An 18,056-nucleotide genomic window follows, 5' to 3' on the forward strand; every position below is an offset into this window, starting at 1 on the left:
GGGGGAGAGATGTGACGAAGTGGGGGGTTTCTTGTTTTCTGTGGAGTTTCAATGGTTGCATGCGGAGGGGGTGGGACTCAGTTTCCCTGGGTGTTACTGGTTTAACGAGGGGAGGGGAGAGGGAGTTTGTTGTTGCAGAGGACCGGAGAGGGAACTTGGGACCCCAGCCAATGGCCGGGAGGATGGATACCCCAGCAACCGGTGACCTGAGACCCCAACCCAGATGCCCAGCTGAGGAGACGCAGCCGGTTCTGGCCAGTGGGCGGACAATGGGCTGCAGAGTGAGGACCCAGTGACCTAACCAGCCGGTTCCAGACAGAGGACAGAAGCAGGAGAGGAGGCCCCGGTTTACGACCCTGTTTCCCTGGAGAGAAGACAATGGACAGAGGTGGGGGCTGGGGCCGGTGATCTCAGATGCCCAGCTGGGAGCAGGGGGGCTCTGGGCTGGAGAGGGGGAGCAGGCAGAGCCCACCTGGATGCAGAGAGACTGGGATGTGCTGGGCTGAGAGAGGCCAGGCCTGAGGCTCTGAGAGTTTCCTGTGCTGTGTTCAACTCTCAGTCAACTCTCCTGTTTCATGCTGGCTGAGAGTCACTCCGGTCTAGAGCACAGGGTTGCATCAACCCCTTCGGGGGTGGAGGCCCCGGGGGTCCAGAGCGAGTGGACTCCCTGAGGGGGCCCACGGCAGAGACAGACGTGCTCAGGCTCAGAGAGGTGCGGCTCCAGGCGGTGGAGGGGCCTGACCCCAAGAGAGAGTGGACCCCCGAGAAGGGCTGTCACACTGAAAGGGGCACCCCCCAGGGACCGTGCGGGGCCAAGAGTGGGCACCACCTGTGAGTCCATGACAAATATACAAACAATTAACTTAAAAACTTGAAAATAAATTAATTGTAGTGTGAAATTATCTTGCTACATCGCAGATTCATCGGAGGACCCACTTCAACAATTTCTGATAAGGGGTGCAAGAACATATTTTGAGAACCAAAGGGGTGTAGGCTGCAGTAAAGGTTAAGAATCACTGCTCTAAGTGAATTGCTTGTGTGACTTGTGGTTAGCCAGTAAAGTGAAATAAATAAATAAAATTAAATAATGGAGATAGTCTATGATAGGATATCAGGGTTGGAAGGGACCTCAAGAGGTCATCTAGTCCAACCCCCTGCTCAAAGCAGGACCAATTCCCAACTAAATCATCCCAGCCAGGGCTTTGTCAAGCCTAACCTTAAAAACCTCTGTGGAAGCAAGGAAGGAGACTCCACCACTTCCCTAGAGAACCCATTCCAGTGCTTCACCACTCTCCTAGTGAAATAGTGTTTCCTAATATCCAACCTAAACCTCCCCCACTGCAACTTGAGACCATTACTCCTTGTTCTGTCATCTGGTACCACTGAGAACAGCCGAGCTCCATCCTCTTTGGAACCCCCTTCAGGTAGTTGAAAGCAGCTATCAAATCCCCCCTCATTCTTCTCTTCTGGAGACTAAACAATCCCAGTTCCCTCAGCCTCTCCTCATAACTCTCGTGCTCCAGACCCCTATCTCCTAGAACGGACCTTGAAAGGTCATTGAGTCCAGCCCCCTGCCTTCACTAGCAGGACCAAGTATTGATTTTGCCCCAGATCCCTAAGTGGCCCCTTCAAGGATTGAACTCACAACCCTGGGTTTAGCAGGCCAATGCTCAAACCACCGAGCTATCCCTCTGCCCAAGTTTTCTCTGGCTGGCTGGTTTGGTTTGCCTTAGAGGTGGAAAAACCCCAGCCTTGGGCTGTAACTGCCCTGCTCTGAGCAATTTGTCCTGAATCGGCACTCTCCGTTGGGTCCCGCCAGAACCAGCATCGTTACGGGGGGTTCCGCGGGTGAACAGGGCACTGGGGTAGAGAGGCGAGCGGGAGGCCAGGGACCCCATCGGAACAGGTTCCGGACAAAGTTGGTGACGACCTCGGTGGCCTTGCTGATGAAGCCGGCTAGCAGGGGGGAGGGCCACCTCGATCAGCTTCGCCAGGGCCGGTTCAATCCATGACCGGTTCCGGATCTCCTTGATCTGCTGCTGCAGGCACGAGATCTCGTTCTCCATGTGTCCAGCCTTCTCCCGGAGCCCCTCCCTCCTCAGGTCCTTCAGCTCCTGCGGGGCAACGAGAACTTGAGGGGGATCCCCAGCCTACCCCACGGGACAGCCCCCACCCCATGGGCAGGGAGGAGTGATGGCAACAGCGTGGGGCTGGCCTGGGGGGGGAATGGGGACCCAGGGCAGGGGGGCCAGAGTGTGTGGGTCCCTGCCGCCCCCTGCTGGAGGGTACAGGCCCTGCTCTGTCTGTGCACACGCTGTTCCCCACACTGAGCCCCCCAGCAATCCCATCTCTGGGGGATCCGCCCCACGGGCCCATCTAGCCCGGTATCCCGCCCCGGCCTGCCATTTGCCAGCGCCCCGGCTGCCCCACGCATGGGAGTCCCCCCTTGGGCAGGCTGAGGCCGGTGGCAGGGGCGCCCTTGCCTGGGCTGTGCCCATCCTGCCCCCTTAGCACCTGTGCCCCCCCCCCGGTACCTTGAGTTTCTGATCCACCATCTTGTGCTGCTCCTCCAGCAGCTTCTTCCTCTCGCCGTCCAGCTTCTCCTTCAGCTGCCGCACGTGCTCCTGGTAGCTGCATTCCTGGTCCTCCCGCTTCTGCTGCAGCTCAGCCTCCTTCTGCTGCAGGACCTGCCGCTCCCGCTCGGCCGCCTCGGCCCGGGCTCGCTGGGCTGGCACGGGGAGAGAGAGGTGGGTCAGCACGGGGAGGGCCACGGTGACTCTGCCTGCCGGGGCTGCAGCCCAGTCCCCTCTCCCCCGTCCCAGCAGCACCACATCCCCCGGTGTGTACCTGCCATCTCCTTCTCCTTCTCCGTCAGGACCACGTCCATCTGCAGGATGGACTGGGCCGCGACCTCCTTGGACTTGAGGAACTTCTGCAGCACCTCGTCGGCCTGGGGATGGAGAGTGGGAGCCACTGGTCAGGAGGGCTTGTCCCATAGGGCTGGATCTGGGTCGGGATTCTGGATTGCAGCACTGGAGAGTAACAGGGGACTGGCTGGCTTGAAGGGGGGTGGGCGCTGGGACACGGGGCCTTTCCCCTCTAGGGGACACCAGCTCCCATCCAGCCCCAGAGTCAGCATTTGGTTTCCACTCGACACCCTCGGCGCCTGTTCCAGATGAGCTGGGGGCCGAACCTGGTTTTTAACAGGACAAGGGCGATAACTGGCCCCACACCAGCAGCCCCAGCAGAGCGGCCGAGGGCTGGAGGGGCCACGGGAACCAGGCACCCCGGCACGTTGGCAGTGGGGATGGCTGTGAGGATGGGGTCGGCTCACATTCTGATGCTGCCCTGCTCTGGGAAGGATCCAGGAACTGCCCAGGTGGGGGAAGCTGATGCCTGGTTCTCAGCAGGGCTTCCTGGGCCACACAATGAGGGGGCACAAAGACACAGAGCCGGGCACCAGCCCTCTCCTACCTTTACCCCCTTCCCTGGCACCTGCCAGTATCTCTCCACCATCCGCTGCCGGTCGTCCAGGAAGCACTGGTAGCTCCCAGGCACTGAATAGACCCCCTGGCCGATCCGGTTATCCAGCTCGTCCCACAGCTCCTGCAGGGCAGCCGTGCAGCGGTCCGAAGATGCCAGTTCGTTCCGGCGGCAGAGCTCCTGCTTCTGCTCCTCCAGGCGGCGCTGCCAGGTTGGGCACAGACAGGGCAGGCGTGAGCCGGGGAGGGGCATAGACAGGGCAGGGTACGAGCCGGGGGGGAGGGTAGGAGCCAGGGCAGGGTATGAGCCAGGACAGGGCCCAAATGGGGCAGGAATGTGAGCCAATCTGCATGCGCCCGGGGCTGGAGATTGCTTGTGACTGCAGCTGGGTGTGTCCCTACCTGTGTGATGCTGGTGAAAGTGCATCTGGGGGGCTTTGCAGCTTGTCACAGCAGCAGTGTGAGAGGGAGCCCAGGCTGGTGGGACGGGGGGCTCTGTGATATCCCAGTTCCAGGTGGCTCCCCAGGGGGGAACCTATCACACCGGGGCTGGGAGATCCCTGGGAAAGGGGATCGGGGAGCCCCAGCCCCGCCCATCCCGCAGAGGGGCAGCTATCCCATTACCCCTGGGGCCAGCGCGAGGGGCCGTACCATGAGCTCCCCTTGGAAGCGGCAGTCGTCGTCCTTGAAGGCACGCGCCATGAACGCCCGCAGCGCCTCCCGCTCGCACTGGGCGTGCAGCTCCAGCAGCTCCTTCACGGTCTCCGTGGGCAGTGCCGCCTGCCGCCTGAGCTGCTCCTCGTAGACAGCCACGGCCTCCACCACCGCCGCCGAGTTCTCGATCTGCGCCAGGGCCAGCACCGCGCTCTCCACGCAGGGAACCGCCCCGCTGCGGATGGTGTCCACGTAGGTCACCGCCAGGTTCCCCAGCACTGTCGGAGAGGGACAAGGTCAGTGCCAGGTTCCCCAGCATGGCCGGAGGGGTGCTGGGGCAAGGCCCCCACCCCTCCCACACTCTCCAGGACCCCAGCTGCTCCCTGCCCCTCCCTGCAGGACAGACACCAAGTCTGTGAGTGGCCCCTCCCCCACCCCAGATGCGCCACCCTGGGGCCAGCCCTGACTGACAGCCCAGCGCCCCGACCCCACCCCCTACAGCCCAGCGCCCCCTAGTGCCGCCCTGGGGCCAGCACAGTGCCCCTCCTGGCTTTAGTTTCAGGGTGTTCCCCCCCCATCCCAGTCAGAAATGCACCCCCATCTCCCCCCCCCCATGAGCAATTGGTGCCTCGTTTCTCATTGGGACGCGCCTGGCGTCACCCCCACCCCCCAGCCATGGGGTGCTGCAGAGAAATGGCCCTACCAAATTCACAGTGCCTTATGGTCAATTTCACAGCCAGAGGAATTAAAAATTGGTAAATTTCATGTTTTCAAATGTTTAAATAGGGGGTTGTGGGGGGGCAAAGCTGTTGTTGGGGGGGTCATAGATAGGGTTACCATATTTGCACAGTCACAAAAGAGGACCCGGGGGGAGGAGCCCTGCTCTAGCCCCGCCCCTGCCCTGCTCCGCCCCCAATCACTCCCTCCAACCCCCTGACTGCCCCCCTCAGAACCCCTAACTCCCCCCTGCTCCTTGTCCCCTGACTGCCCCCTCCTGGGACCCCTGCCACTAACTGCCCCCCTAGGACCCTACCTGTCCCCTGATTGCCCCGACCCTTATCCACACCCCCACCCCATATTCACACCCCCGCCCCCAGACAGACCCTGGGGACTCCCATGCCCTATCCAACTGCTCCCCGCCCCCTGACAGGACCCCCAGAACTCCTGACCCATCCCACCCCCTCTGCTCCCTGCCTGCCTCGACCCCTCTCCACACCCCTGCCCCCCTGACAGCCCCCCCAGAGCCCCTGACCTGTCTAACCCCCCCTGCTCCCTGTCCCTGACTGTCCCAACCCCTCTCCACACCCCTGCCCCCCTGACAGCCCCCCCGAACTCCCGACCCATCCAACCCCACACTCCCTGTCCCCTGACCAGGGCCGGCTTTAACAAGAGCCCAGGAATTGGGCTGCGCTCCGGCCGGAGTCGCAGGGTTTGAGGCCAGGCCGGAGGTGCTCGGCCGGGGCTGGGCCAGCCGCCCTGGGGCCCAAGCCGGGCCAGAGCCGCTGGGGTCGGGGCCGGCGCACTCGGCCAGAACTGGGGCCGGTGCCCCGGGGCCCAAACTGGGCTGGGCCAGAGCCGCTGGGGCCGGCCGGGGCCGCGTTGCGCCTCCCCGGAGCTCTCCTCCTCGCCCGCCCCGCCCCAGCTTACCTGCTGCCGCCCACCTGCCCCTGCCTCTTTTCAGACTTCCCGCGAAGCTCTGATTGGCGGGAAGCAGGGGAGGGGGAGGAGCAGGGGGAGGAGCAGGGGGAGGAGCAGGGGGGCGGAGCGTTCAGGGGAGGGGAGGAGGGGGAAGACAGCTGCGGGGCCGGGGGCGTGCTAAGGCTGCAGGGGATGGGGGGAACCGAGAAGGGGCTTTGGCTGCCGAGCAGCGCCGCTTTTTGATCTATAAATAGCCGACCGGGGGGAAATCCCGGACATTTTTAGATTTTTAGAAATCCCCGCTGTACGGCTATTTATAGATCAAAAAGCCGGACATGTCTGGGGAAATCCAGACATATGGTAGCCCTATAGAATTACCACCCTCGCTTCGGTGCTGCCCCCGGAGCTGGACTCTGAAGCAGCTGCAGGAGGTTCCTGGAAGTGGGGGTGGGTCTGATCCCCCCAGCACAGCTGTGCAGGAGATGGACAAGTCCTGCCCCTCCCAACCCAGCCGGAGCTCGGGGGCCCCTGTGCTGGGGCGCTCCTAGGAACAGGGGGACATCGGATTTCACGGGGAAAGGGCTTATTTCACGGTCCGTGACACATTTTTCATGTGAAATTGGTGGGGCCCAACCAACAGCCCCTGGGGACCCAGGCGTCCCCCCCCCTCCCCGTGAAACGCGCCCACGGGGCTTTCTAGGCCTCTCCCCCTCTCCCCTGGGAGCCACTGACCAGATCTGCTGTCGGGCTCCCACCACCCGGCCTGTTCTCCCCTGGGGGTGGTTTCCACGGCTTTGCTCCACTCCTCTAGGATTTTCTAGCTCCCCTTCTAACTGCGCACCCTAGAGCTGGGCGCAGGCGCCACCATTGGCCCCACCAGCGCTGGACACAGGGGACCCCCTCCCAGCTCAGTTCATCCTGCCCAGCACCCCACAAGCCCTGCTGGCCCCCGGCCCAAGGGCTACCGATACTCACTGGCCCCAGTCATCACATGGCCACCCGGGATGGCCTTGGGCTTCGACGTCTCCCAGACATGGTGGCAGAACCGGGCCACCTGCTCCCGGAACTCGGGCTCCAGCTCGTCCTCCTGCAGCTCCTCCAGCCGGGCCAGGTCCCTCCTGCCAGCTGGCGGGACGAAGACGAAGCATTTCCGGGCCGGGAAGAACTGGCGGATGCACTCACGGGGCAGGTTGTAGAGCTGGGTTTGCTGGCTGCTGCCTGGGGAGAAGACGGGAACTAGGCAGCAGCCCTGCGCCAACATGCGGCTGCTTCTGGGGGGCAGCATGGCAGCTGTTGGACAGATTCCCCTGGGGGGGGAGAGACCTCGATATCCACAGAGGATTGAGGGGAGCCGGGGAACCATCCAAGCTGGAATATGGCCGGGACAGCGAATGTCCCAACTCCCAGGGACCAGTAACATCCGCAAAGGGTCAACAGCTTGGGATTGTGTGTCGAGCAAGTCACCCCCCCTGCAAGCACAGTGCCAACTAGTGCCGTCCTGGAGCCAGGCCTGACTGCCAGGGGACCCCCGCCCCCTGCAGCCCAGCATCCCCTAGTGCCACCCTGGGGCCAGCACAGGGCCCCTACCTGTCTTTAGTTTCAGACTGTTCTCCAGGTACTCGTCCTCGGTGATCTCCCGCCCATCCAGCTCCAGCTGTAGTGTGAAATCTCGCAGGGCCCACACGAAGGTCGGGAAGAACCGCACGAACTCGGCCGAATCTTCCCCCTCCTGCCGGCCGCCCCGACCCGTCGCCTTCACCTTGACATGCTCCATCAGTTCTGTCACGTAGCTGGGGGCTGGCTAAGGAACCAGAGATGAGGAACCCCCTGCACCCACTGCTTCAGGGCCCGCCCCCCCAACCTGCCTGCTATAGGGGCTCAGAAGGGACCGGGGGAAGGGGAGGATATTCCATCACACCACCAGGAAGCAGGGTGTGACGAAATGGGACTGTTCTTAATGTTTACTCTGAATACTGTGTAGGTGCCTCAGTTTCCCCTTTGCAGTTCTTAAGTCTCTAGGTGGAGGGATAAAGGCCAGTGTGCATCAATCACTGACACTCTGTTTCCCTGGCAACAAATGGCCAGGGCCCCTTCCCCCCCTGCAAGGAAATAGCTAAAGGTGAACAAAGAGATCAGGTGACCTCCTGGCCCAGGAAAGAGACAAAGCCCAGAGGAGGAGGGGCTGGAGGCGGTTTCAGTTTGGGGCTGGCTGGGGACGAGGAGTGAGGGCAGATGTGGGTGTTTGGCTCGCTGGGCCCCAGAATGGACCCAGCTGAGGGGTCCCGTTCTCTGTACCTACAAGCTCTGTTTTAGACCATGTTCCTGTCATCTAATAAACCTCTGTTGTACTGGCTGGCTGAGAGTCACGTCTGACTGCGAAGTGGGGGTGCAGGACCCTCTGGCTCCCCCAGGACCCCGCCTGGGCGGACTCGCTGTGGGAAGCGCATGGAGGGGCATATGCTGAATGCTCCCAGGAGAGACCCAGGAGGTGAAGCCGTGTGAGCTTCTTGCCCTGAAGACAGTCTGCTCCGAGGGAGAGGAGGCTCCCCAGAGTCCTGCCTGGCTTTGTGGGGAGCAGTTTCAGCGCATCGCCCGGGGACTCTGTGACACAGGGATCGAACCCACCACCCCCAAGGTCCAGAGCAGCCGCCTGCAGCACGGGACCTGAAGGAGCGACTCCAAGAGCTGGTGGCAGTAGCGGGTTTTTACTGAACTGTGGGTCACCATTTCGCGGAGGATGAAGCATCTGGTAGAACCACGGGGCCCGTCCCCGGGGATATGGGTCCCTGGCCCCCCGGCCCCCAGGCAAGGATACTGCAGCTGGTCCATGGCCTGCTGGTCGATGGTGCCCCGGCTGTTATAGACCAGGGTGCTGCTGAGCAGCACGGCCAGTGCGAAGATCCACGTGTCGTTCTTCGCGTCGCCCTGGAACAAAACCCACCGTCACCATCCTGAGCACGTCCCAGCCGCAGAGCTCACAGCCCATCGTGGAGCACGGCAGGATCGCCAGCTCCATGGCACAGATGGGGAAACTGAGACACGGGGGGAGGGATGGCCAGGGGAACAGCCCCACCTCTCCAGAATACCAGCCCAGGCCACAATGAATTCCCATTCTTGGACCTGGGAAAGTCACTCTTTGGGGTTGGCATATTTCCCTCCCCCACCCCGTTAAATCCCCAGCTCCTGGAGGCACGGTTGTAGATAAATCTCTGATAATTTTCATATGACTTTACATTGTGCCTCTTCATATAACCTTGTGGTGGGTCTACCCACGTGTGACCTCTGTTTTCATGGGACTTTGTATCAAAGCCTCATTTAGAAACTTTGCATTGCCCTTGGTATAATATTATAGCCCCTAAGGATAGAATAAGATAGAAGAAAAATTTCTTTTTGCTAGCAGTAGAATAAGAGCTCTCCCCCCCCACTCTTAATCAATTGCCCTGTTGAATGAAGGAGGTGTGGATGAGCAAGGCATGGAAGGCAGCACCTCCAGACAGCCTCAACTGTTGGAGAGGGGCTGGGAGCCAGACCCAACGACAATAAAACGTGTCAAGTGGGCTCATTAAAGACAAGCAGACATACTGACGGCCTCGGGGGTTAGAAGCAAGCACCTTCTTTTGGAAACACCCTCTTTGCAGCATTGGGACAACACTCAAAAGAAAGCAGCACAAAGGACCAATGGACACAGACACAGAGTTTGAATCTGGTCTAGATTTGCATGAGAGGGAAGCTGCTATAAAAGTGAGGTGTCTTGCAGAGAACCCCGGGTCTCGTCTTATCAACATGGGAGCATCGATCCGGATCGGCAGAAGCCAGGCTCCACCCCCTCCCCCATCTAACTCACCTGGCCAGTGAAGTTAAGGGGAGCAACTAATTGGTAACAAGAAGACGGAGTGTGTTTGTGTGTGTTTGTGAGTGTAATATATTATATGCATATAATACAGTGTTAAGGAATACATGTATTACTAATAAATGTGGCGTTTTGCCTTATTCCCCCTGAAAAGATCCCGTGCAGTACTTTAAGTACAACATTTTGGTGGAGAATGCGAAAGGGGGAGCAAGCATAGAATCCACAGTTATTATCAAACTGGTGTGCACACCGCCAGCTTTAGCAAGCCTGGCACTATAGGAAAAAGAGCGTAAACTTTCAGTTAATTAACCAAACTCTGAAGGATATAGGAGTTTAGGTTTAAATTGTGTTATAGAGGTACATACACCCTCAGCCGTAGCAAGACTGAGCTAAAGAGGAGAACTTAGTGTATGAACCCTCGGTGGTAGCAGACCGAGTAATACAGTGGGAGGCTTAGCGTCTCTCCCTCTGGCCCAGAGTGGGTTAAAAACGTAAGATGCAGATCTTGTTCTGTTAAACCAAACTCTGAAGGATATAGGAGTTTGGGCAGTGTAGTGTGGTTTATGTTTGTTTGTTTGTTTTGTAAGTAATATTGTGGTAATTTCACAATTTTGCAGAAAATGTTTAAGGAATGGGACCAGGAAGGGTGGGGGCTAGTTGGAAAGCCCACCCTCCTTGCTAAATTGGTAGTGGAACAAGGCTTGTGCCCAGGGAAAGGAACTGTTTATTGGAAAAAGCAGGATCGGGCCCAGGCAAGCAACAGATAGAGAAACTGAAAAACAGGTTGGGTACAGAGAGTTAATACAGCACTCTCAAATTTTACAGCAGCAGTAACATCAGGAGAAGAAACATTTGAGACCCCAGAAGGGGGCAGACCTTTGGGACCCCTCTGGAGATTGGGACAGGGGATATTTGAAATATTTGGGTAAATTCCTCCTCCCAGGGCCAAAATGCCATTGAAACAGTTAACAACAGTGCCTGCTTCTGCCTCAGATCTCCAGGCCATGGCAAAATGGCTGGAGATTTTAAAACAGATTTTTTTTCTAGATGGAATGTTAACACCCTTTTACTGAGAGAAAGGGAGGATTTACACTCACAAGAAATGCACCATTTAATTAGCATTTGTGCAGCCCCAAGTACCAAACACACTGTGACAGAGACCAAGCAGGTTCTGCCATGGTGAAAGCACTGTGCTAATTTGTTTCCAAGTTTCTATCTTTCAGGCTCTGAACCGGAACATCAGGCGAGCTGGTACCAGCTGAAGAGTTATAAAATACCATGGTTATAGTGTCATGACAAAGTCTGTGTTCAGTGTTGTGTGTTGCATGTTCTGTGTCTGTCTCTAGTGGTGTCCTGTGCTAGCATTGGGTCCAGAGAGAGAGGGGATACTACACTAGACAGGGCAAATGTCTTTTCCTCTCTCTACTTCCCCCATCTCCATCCAATTTATCAATCACCCCTTGTGTCCAAAACACTTTGGTCCCCAGTGCATCAGGGTTATTTTGTTTTGTTTTGTTAGGTTCTCTAATAATCATTTTGTTGTTAATTTTTGTTCTTGATACATTTGTATTGTTAGTTACATTTGCTTGTATTATTATTAATTCCACACTTTCCTCTATGCACTCTGGTTCTATTTCCCCAAGCCCTAAAGGGTAGTTCTTGGGCCCCCATAACCTGTAAAACCTTGGCCCATAATTGTATGGCCCCATCTTTCAGGTCCACAGAAACCTCTGAGAACAACTGTTAAAAATAGGGAATTCTACAACATTTTAGCAACTGAATGTTAGTTTAAGTCCAAATCAGCTTAACCTTGCATAACAACTGTGGTACTCCTACAAAATCTTATTTGTTGTGTGTGCTTAAGAAGGTCCTGACCTCAGTGACTTTTATTGTTTGATGGCTATTGCAGCATCAAACTTGGGCCTCATTTTGTTTGTCAATGTACCCAATTATTGTAATGGTTTTATTGTATTCCCAATTATTATAATTATAATTATTTGCATTTGTGTTTATGTTATATCTGGGGTTTAGTCAATTGTAATGGTTTTAGTTATATTCACCTGGTTATAATTGTTTGGTTTGTTTGCAACAAATACAAAAGATTTATATGGTGACCACTCAAGAATTGTTCTTGAGAGGTCAAAAGGGGGACAATGTAGATCAATCTCTGATAATTTTCATATAACTTTACATTGTGCCTCTTCATATAACCTTGTGGTGGGTCTACCCACGTGTGACCTCTGTTTTCATGGGACTTTGTATCAAAGCCTCATTTAGAAACTTTGCATTGCCCTTGGTATAATATTATAGCCCCTCAGGATAGAATAAGATAGAAGAAAAATTTCTTTTTGCTAGCAGTAGAACAAGAGCTCTCCCCCCCCCCACTCTTAATCAATTGCCCTGTTGAATGAATGAGGTGTGGATGAGCAAGGCATGGAAGGCAGCACCTCCAGACAGCCTCAACTGTTGGAGAGGGGCTGGGAGCCAGACCCAAGGACAATAAAACGTGTCAAGTGGGCTCATTAAAGACAAGCAGACATACTGAGGGCCTCGGGGGTTAGAAGCAAGCACCTTCTTTTGGAAACACCCTCTTTGCAGCATTGGGACAACTCTCAAAAGAAAGCAGCACAAAGGACCAATAGACACAGACACAGAGTTTGAATCTGGTATAGATTTGCATAAGAGGAAAGCTGCTATAAAAGTGAGGTGTCTTGCAGAGGACCCCAGGTCTCGTCTTGTCAACATGGGAGCATCGATCTGGATTGACAGAAGCCCGGCTCCACCCCCTCCCCCATCTAACTCACCTGGCCAGTGAAGTTAAGGGGAGCAACTAATTGGTAACAACAAGACGGAGTGTGTTTGTGTGTGTGTGTGAGTGTAAGTGTAATATATTATATGCATATGATACAGTGTTAATGAATACATGTATTACTAATAAATGTGGCGTTTTGTCTTAGTCCCCCTGAAAGATCCTGTGCAGTACTTTAAGTACAACACGGTACGGGGTGGGAGCTCTCATTGCTCTCCTTTTACTGAAGTAAGTTTCTAACTTATGTGGCTCCGTTTAAACTTTAGGAAGGCGACAACTCCTCTTCCCCCACAGGGTCCAGCTGCAGCAGCCCCCACTGCAGGGTGTGGGGTTTGCAGCTGCTCTTGTGCATTTCAGGTCCTGACTTTTTTTTGCCCCCTGGTGACTGGTGATGCCGGCTCTTCCCTCCACCTGCAGCAGAGCAATGCCGACATATGGCCAAGGCTGCGGGATCCTCCTCAAAGGATCCATCTTATCAGCTGTGTCTGAGCCCCTCTCCAGAGGGAATGTATTTATTGTCACACTCCCTCTGGCAGGCTGGGTGGGGAAACTGAGTCCAAGGTCACCCAGGGGGTCTGTGGAGCAGGGATTTGAACCCAGCTCTCCTGAATGCCAGGCCTGCCCTCCATCGCTACAGATGGTCAGGAAACTGTCACTGGAGAACGTTGAATTGTTGATACCAAAATCAACACTGGAGAATACTGAAGAAACAGGGTCGGTTCAGGTTTCCTGACTTGAAAAATTATTGGGAAAAAGTTTCAGAACTGTGGAAACAGCCTGACTGGCCATTTGTCTAACTGGAAACTTGCCATTTTTCAAGGCAAATCGACATCTCGCTGCCAATGTTTTGGTAAATTTGGACCAAGTTAAGCAAGGGAAAAAAAGGTGGAAAATAAAAATGAAACATTTGAAAATGATCAAGTTTTTTGCGTGACCCGGACCCAGGACACATTTCTGATTTTCAGACCCTGGCACTTTTTCCCCCATTTTGACTTTTCATCGTGATTCAGGATGGGAAACATTTTTGATATCTCAACAGTTCTCCCCGGGCAGGACAAGCATTTCCAGACACACCCCTGGGCCTCCCGTCCCAGCCACACCACGGCATCCCAGCCCTCCTGGCATTGGCACTGCCCCCCTCAGAGGGCGTCAGCCCCACATCAGCCAGCCCCTCCTTCCCCTACATGGAGCTCGCTGAGTCTGTCCCTTTTATTCGACATTGGTGAGGCCTCATCTGGAGTACTGTGTCCAGTTTTGGGCCCCACACTACAAGAAGGATGCGGAAAAATTGGAAAGAGTCCAGTGGAGGGCAACAAAAATGATTAGGGGGCTGGAGCACATGACTTATGAGGAGAGGCTGAGGGAACTGGGATTGTTTAGTCTGCAGAAGAGAAGAATGAGGGGGGATTTGATAGCAGCCTTCAACTACCTGAAGGGGGGTTCCAAAGAGAATGGAGCTCGGCTGTTCTCAGTGGTACCAGATGACAGAACAAGGAGTAATGGTCTCAAGTTGCAGTGGGGGAGGTCTAGGTTGGATATTAGGAAACACTATTTCACTAGGAGGGTGGTGAAGCACTGGAATGGGTTACCTAGGGAGGTGGTGGAGTCTCCTTCCTTGGAGGTTTTTAAGGCCCGGCTTGACAAAGCCCTGGCTGGGATGATTTAATTGGGAAGTGGTCCTGCTTTGAGCAGGGGGTTGGACTAGATGACCTCTTGAGGTCCCTTCCAACCCTGACATTCTATGATTCTATGATTCAGAGGGAGATCCTTAAATACCCCATCCCCTTTCCCAGTATGCCTTGCCCTGAACTACAAGTCCCAGCAGCCCCTGCGTGCCAAGGGGCATTCCATCCTGCTCTGCAAATTGGCTGATTCTCATACACTGATCCCCCCCCACACACACACACTCACCTTCTGCACGTCACCCAGCCCCTCGGTGTCCAGCAGCACCAGGGTGTGGCCGGCCCTGTGTGGGTGGGGCAGGCACCACATCCAGATGCCCTTGGTGTGCGACTGGGTTGGGGAGCCCAGCGAGAACCCTGGGGAGAGAGGGGTGGAGCTGGAACAGATGCAGAACAAGGGAACCCAGGAGTCCTGCCCCCCTAACCACTAGACCCCACTCCCCTCCCAGCGCTGGGGAGAGAATCCAGGAGTCCTGGTGCCCAGGGGCAGGACTCACATCTCTCACCTGTTCTCTTGCCGGCCAGTTTGTTCAAGAGGTAAGACTTGCCGGTGCGGTACAGCCCGGCGATGGCCACCACCACCACAGGCTGGGGGATCTCCGCCAGTACCCGCAGTGCCTCCTGCTGCACCCGCAGCTCCCCCGCCGGGCTGTTCTCGATCAGGCAGACGGGGGCCGGCATGGGGATCTCCATCACGCTGGGCGGGTGGCCTGCGGGACACAGAGCGGGGTGGGTCAGCACGGGGGGGAAAGCGGGTTAGACATGGGGGTCAATGAGACACAGAGCCAGGCCCCCCAAACTGCGGGAGTCTCTTCCACCCAACCCGGGTGCAGCGTATGGACCCCAGCGTCTCCCGCTGCAGCTCACCCCGGGCAAACAAGCCCTGGCGCTCCTGGGCATCGCTGCAGACACCCAGCCGATGCCCCTTTGATCACACCTGGCGGGACTGCTGCTGGACGGGCAGGACGGTCCAGTGGTTAGAGCACCAGCCTGGGGCGTGTCTGGGGAAAGTGGTGGCTCAGAGTGAAACGCTGCCAATACCTCCCCACTTTGTGCCACACGCAAACTTTATTAGCACATTCCCACGTTCTGTGCTAAAGTCAGTATGAAAACGTTAAATAAGGTTGGTCCCAAAACAGATCCCTGAGGAGCTCCGCTAGTGACCTCCCTCCAGCCTGACAGGTCACCTTCCAGTGTGACCCATTGTAGTCTCCCCTTCGACCAGTTCCTTACCCACCTTCCAGTTCTCCTATTAATCCCCCTCTTCTCCAATGTAACTAATAGTCTCTCGGGTGGAACTGTGTCAAATGCCCATCTGACACCAGGGAGATTGGATCTACGGCTTCCTTTGTCTGAAGCTCTCTTCTCAGCGAGAGACACCAGTGACTCCGTTACACCTCGAATCCAGCCATCGAAACCATCGGCCAAACACCTACAATTACTTTCTACCATTTCCACGACTCACCCCCCGTTGGTTGTGAGTGCCCAGCCAATCCCGTGATTTTGGGGCCTGACTCGTCTTTTGAAGGCTTGTACCGTGTGCAGGGACCAGACTTTTCAGCAGTAACTAGTCATTTGGGGCCTTGAGTTTTCAGCACCGTTATAAGGGGTCTTGGGTTTTAGAGCACCCGCCCCTCTGAAAATCAGGCCTTGAAAGCGCCTCACGCTGGGCGCTTAAAAACTGCAGCCCCCCAACTCCCTATTGCAAATCTTGGCCAGTGTCTCTTCAGGGAAATGCCCCATTCCCATCAATCTGTAGGGGACTGTTGTCCCAGAAGAAAGGGGAAGGGTGGATGGGAAATCAGGACCCTTCCAGGTCAGCCTGATTGACAGGGTGGGCAGCTAATCAGGGAGTCAGGAGGCCGGGGGGGGGGGGGGGGAGGGTCCCTGTCTTCCATGTGAACTGGAATGGCCTGAGTCAGACAGAGTGGGGCCGAGCTAAGGGGAGAGCAGGGGCCCGAGCTGAGCTGGGGTAGAGCTGCAGCAACCGGAGCCAGAGGGGCCAGAGAAGCAGCCCAGGAGCTGAAGGCAGAGCAGCAGCTGCAGCCGTGCTGAGGCCGAGTGGAGCCGGAGCTGAGGCAGGTGGGGCTGGGCAGGTGGGGCTGGAGCTGGGGCTGGAGCAGTCTGGAGCCAGGTGTGCTGAGCAGCTGGGGAGAGCGCGGGGGACCCTGGGCAGCAGGACCAGTGCAGGGAGACAGCCCCAGCTAAGGGGCTCTACAGGCCAGACTTGCAGGGGGGATCTTAACCACAACGGGGCAGGGGGCCATGCTGGGAAGAAGGGTTCTGCCACCGAGAGCCTGAGGGCGTGGCCACCACCAGAGCAAGTGTCCGACCCGCGGCACAGCCAGGGGCTGGGACGTGTGGGCAGCAGACTGTGAACTGCCCGGACATTCCAGAGACGCTGGTTGTGACGTCCCCGGGCCACAGAGCGGGGTGACGGGTTTTCCTTGCACCTTTCCCAGTTGATCCTTATTTTTTTAAACTGGTTGCTGTTTAATAACTTGTATTTGTTTTGACCTGTATGTGATGATCAGGGAAACATCCAGAGCAGAGAGAGCACCCCGGAGTGGGGACACCCGACCCCTGCCCTAAGTGACCACAACAAGGTTGGGGGTCGAGCCCCCCAGGAATCCTGGGCCCAGCCTTGTTGGGGTTACAAGGACTCTGCCCCACAGGAGAGCAGCGAAGGGGGACCTTGAGGGCAGGGAGGCCTCTGGGTAAAGGGAGTGGGAGCGAGGACTCAGATCCTTTCGCTAGCCCACTTCACCGGGGTAGTGCCGAAGCCAGGAATGTTCCCTACAATCAGAGGTGAAAGTAAGCCGGTACGGTATGGCACAGCGTACCAGCAAGAGCCAGTTCGCCGTGCCGGACTGCACCAGCTTCTGCGGCAGGGATTTAAAGGGCCCCAAGCCCTTTAAATCCCCCCTGTAGCTCAAAGGCCCGGAGCTCCGCGGCAGCTGGAGCCCCGGGCTTTTTAATTCACCCCTGAGCCCCGGGGGCTCCCAGCCACCTCTGCAGCTGGGAGCCCCAGGGTGATTTAAAGTCCCTGGGGCTCCCAACCACAGCCGGTGCCCCAGGGCCTTTAAATCTTGAGAGGTCCCGCCTCTTCCATATGAGGCCACGCCCCCCTCAGGACTCCGGCAGTACCAGTAAGTTACTTTCACCCCTGCCTACAATAGCAGGATCATCCCCTGCTTACATAGGCTCAGCACACACACACCACAGTCTTCAAGCACCCAGCAAACAAGCTGTCAGACAAACTCACCGCAAAGAGTGCATGGTCTCGCCTCCCCTTGGAGAAATCCCTCGGTAATGCTCCTGCTACCTTTGCCAGGTGTTTGTTCTCTCCTCTTGTAAATACAGAGGGCAGCCCCCAGGATCACAGCTATTCCCACAGCTCCTGCGACATAGACCCCAATGTGGCTGCGATCAGAGCTCTCAGCCTCTGAAGCTGCAATAGGAGAAATGAAAGGGATTTTTTCCAGAATTCAGGTTACAAATGGAAGGTAGATGGAATCATTGACCATGGTGGGAGGCTCTGGAAGAAACCTGCTTGAAATAATTCCCCCACTGCTGGTGAGTTCCCACCAGAGTCCCTGTCTGCAGGGTGGCTGTATCCTTTTCAAATGATGGGGCTGTATTTTAGACTAAAGTAGAGGCTGGCAGGTGGATGGAACCTTAGGAGATAAAATGGCAGCTGAGATGACAACAAACAGATATGGCAAAGATCTGTTAGGTCCGATCTCTTCCCAGCCTCCCCATCCCCTGGCCAGCCAGGATCGTTCCCTCCAGTTCCCTCTGTAGACTTGCCCCGCCCCATCACATGGAACTTGCCTCTTCTTAGCTCAACTCCCCTCCACTGTCCTTCTGTCTGTCTATCACAGGCCTCCTCTCTGCTCCCTCCCCACTGTGGGGGCAGCAGCCTCCTCTCTGCCACCCAG

At 56.5% G+C, this 18,056-nt stretch overlaps 1 pseudogene; it reads right to left on the reverse strand.

The window, feature by feature from the left end:
- Positions 1-863: 863 nt before the first annotated feature.
- Positions 864-18,056, reverse strand: part of LOC101943929 (guanylate-binding protein 1-like) — a 28,321-nt pseudogene continuing 11,128 nt past the window's right edge.

This window comes from Chrysemys picta, chromosome 4 (genome assembly GCF_011386835.1).
Source record: "Chrysemys picta bellii isolate R12L10 chromosome 4, ASM1138683v2, whole genome shotgun sequence".
In the NCBI taxonomy this organism is placed as follows: Eukaryota; Metazoa; Chordata; order Testudines; family Emydidae; genus Chrysemys; species Chrysemys picta.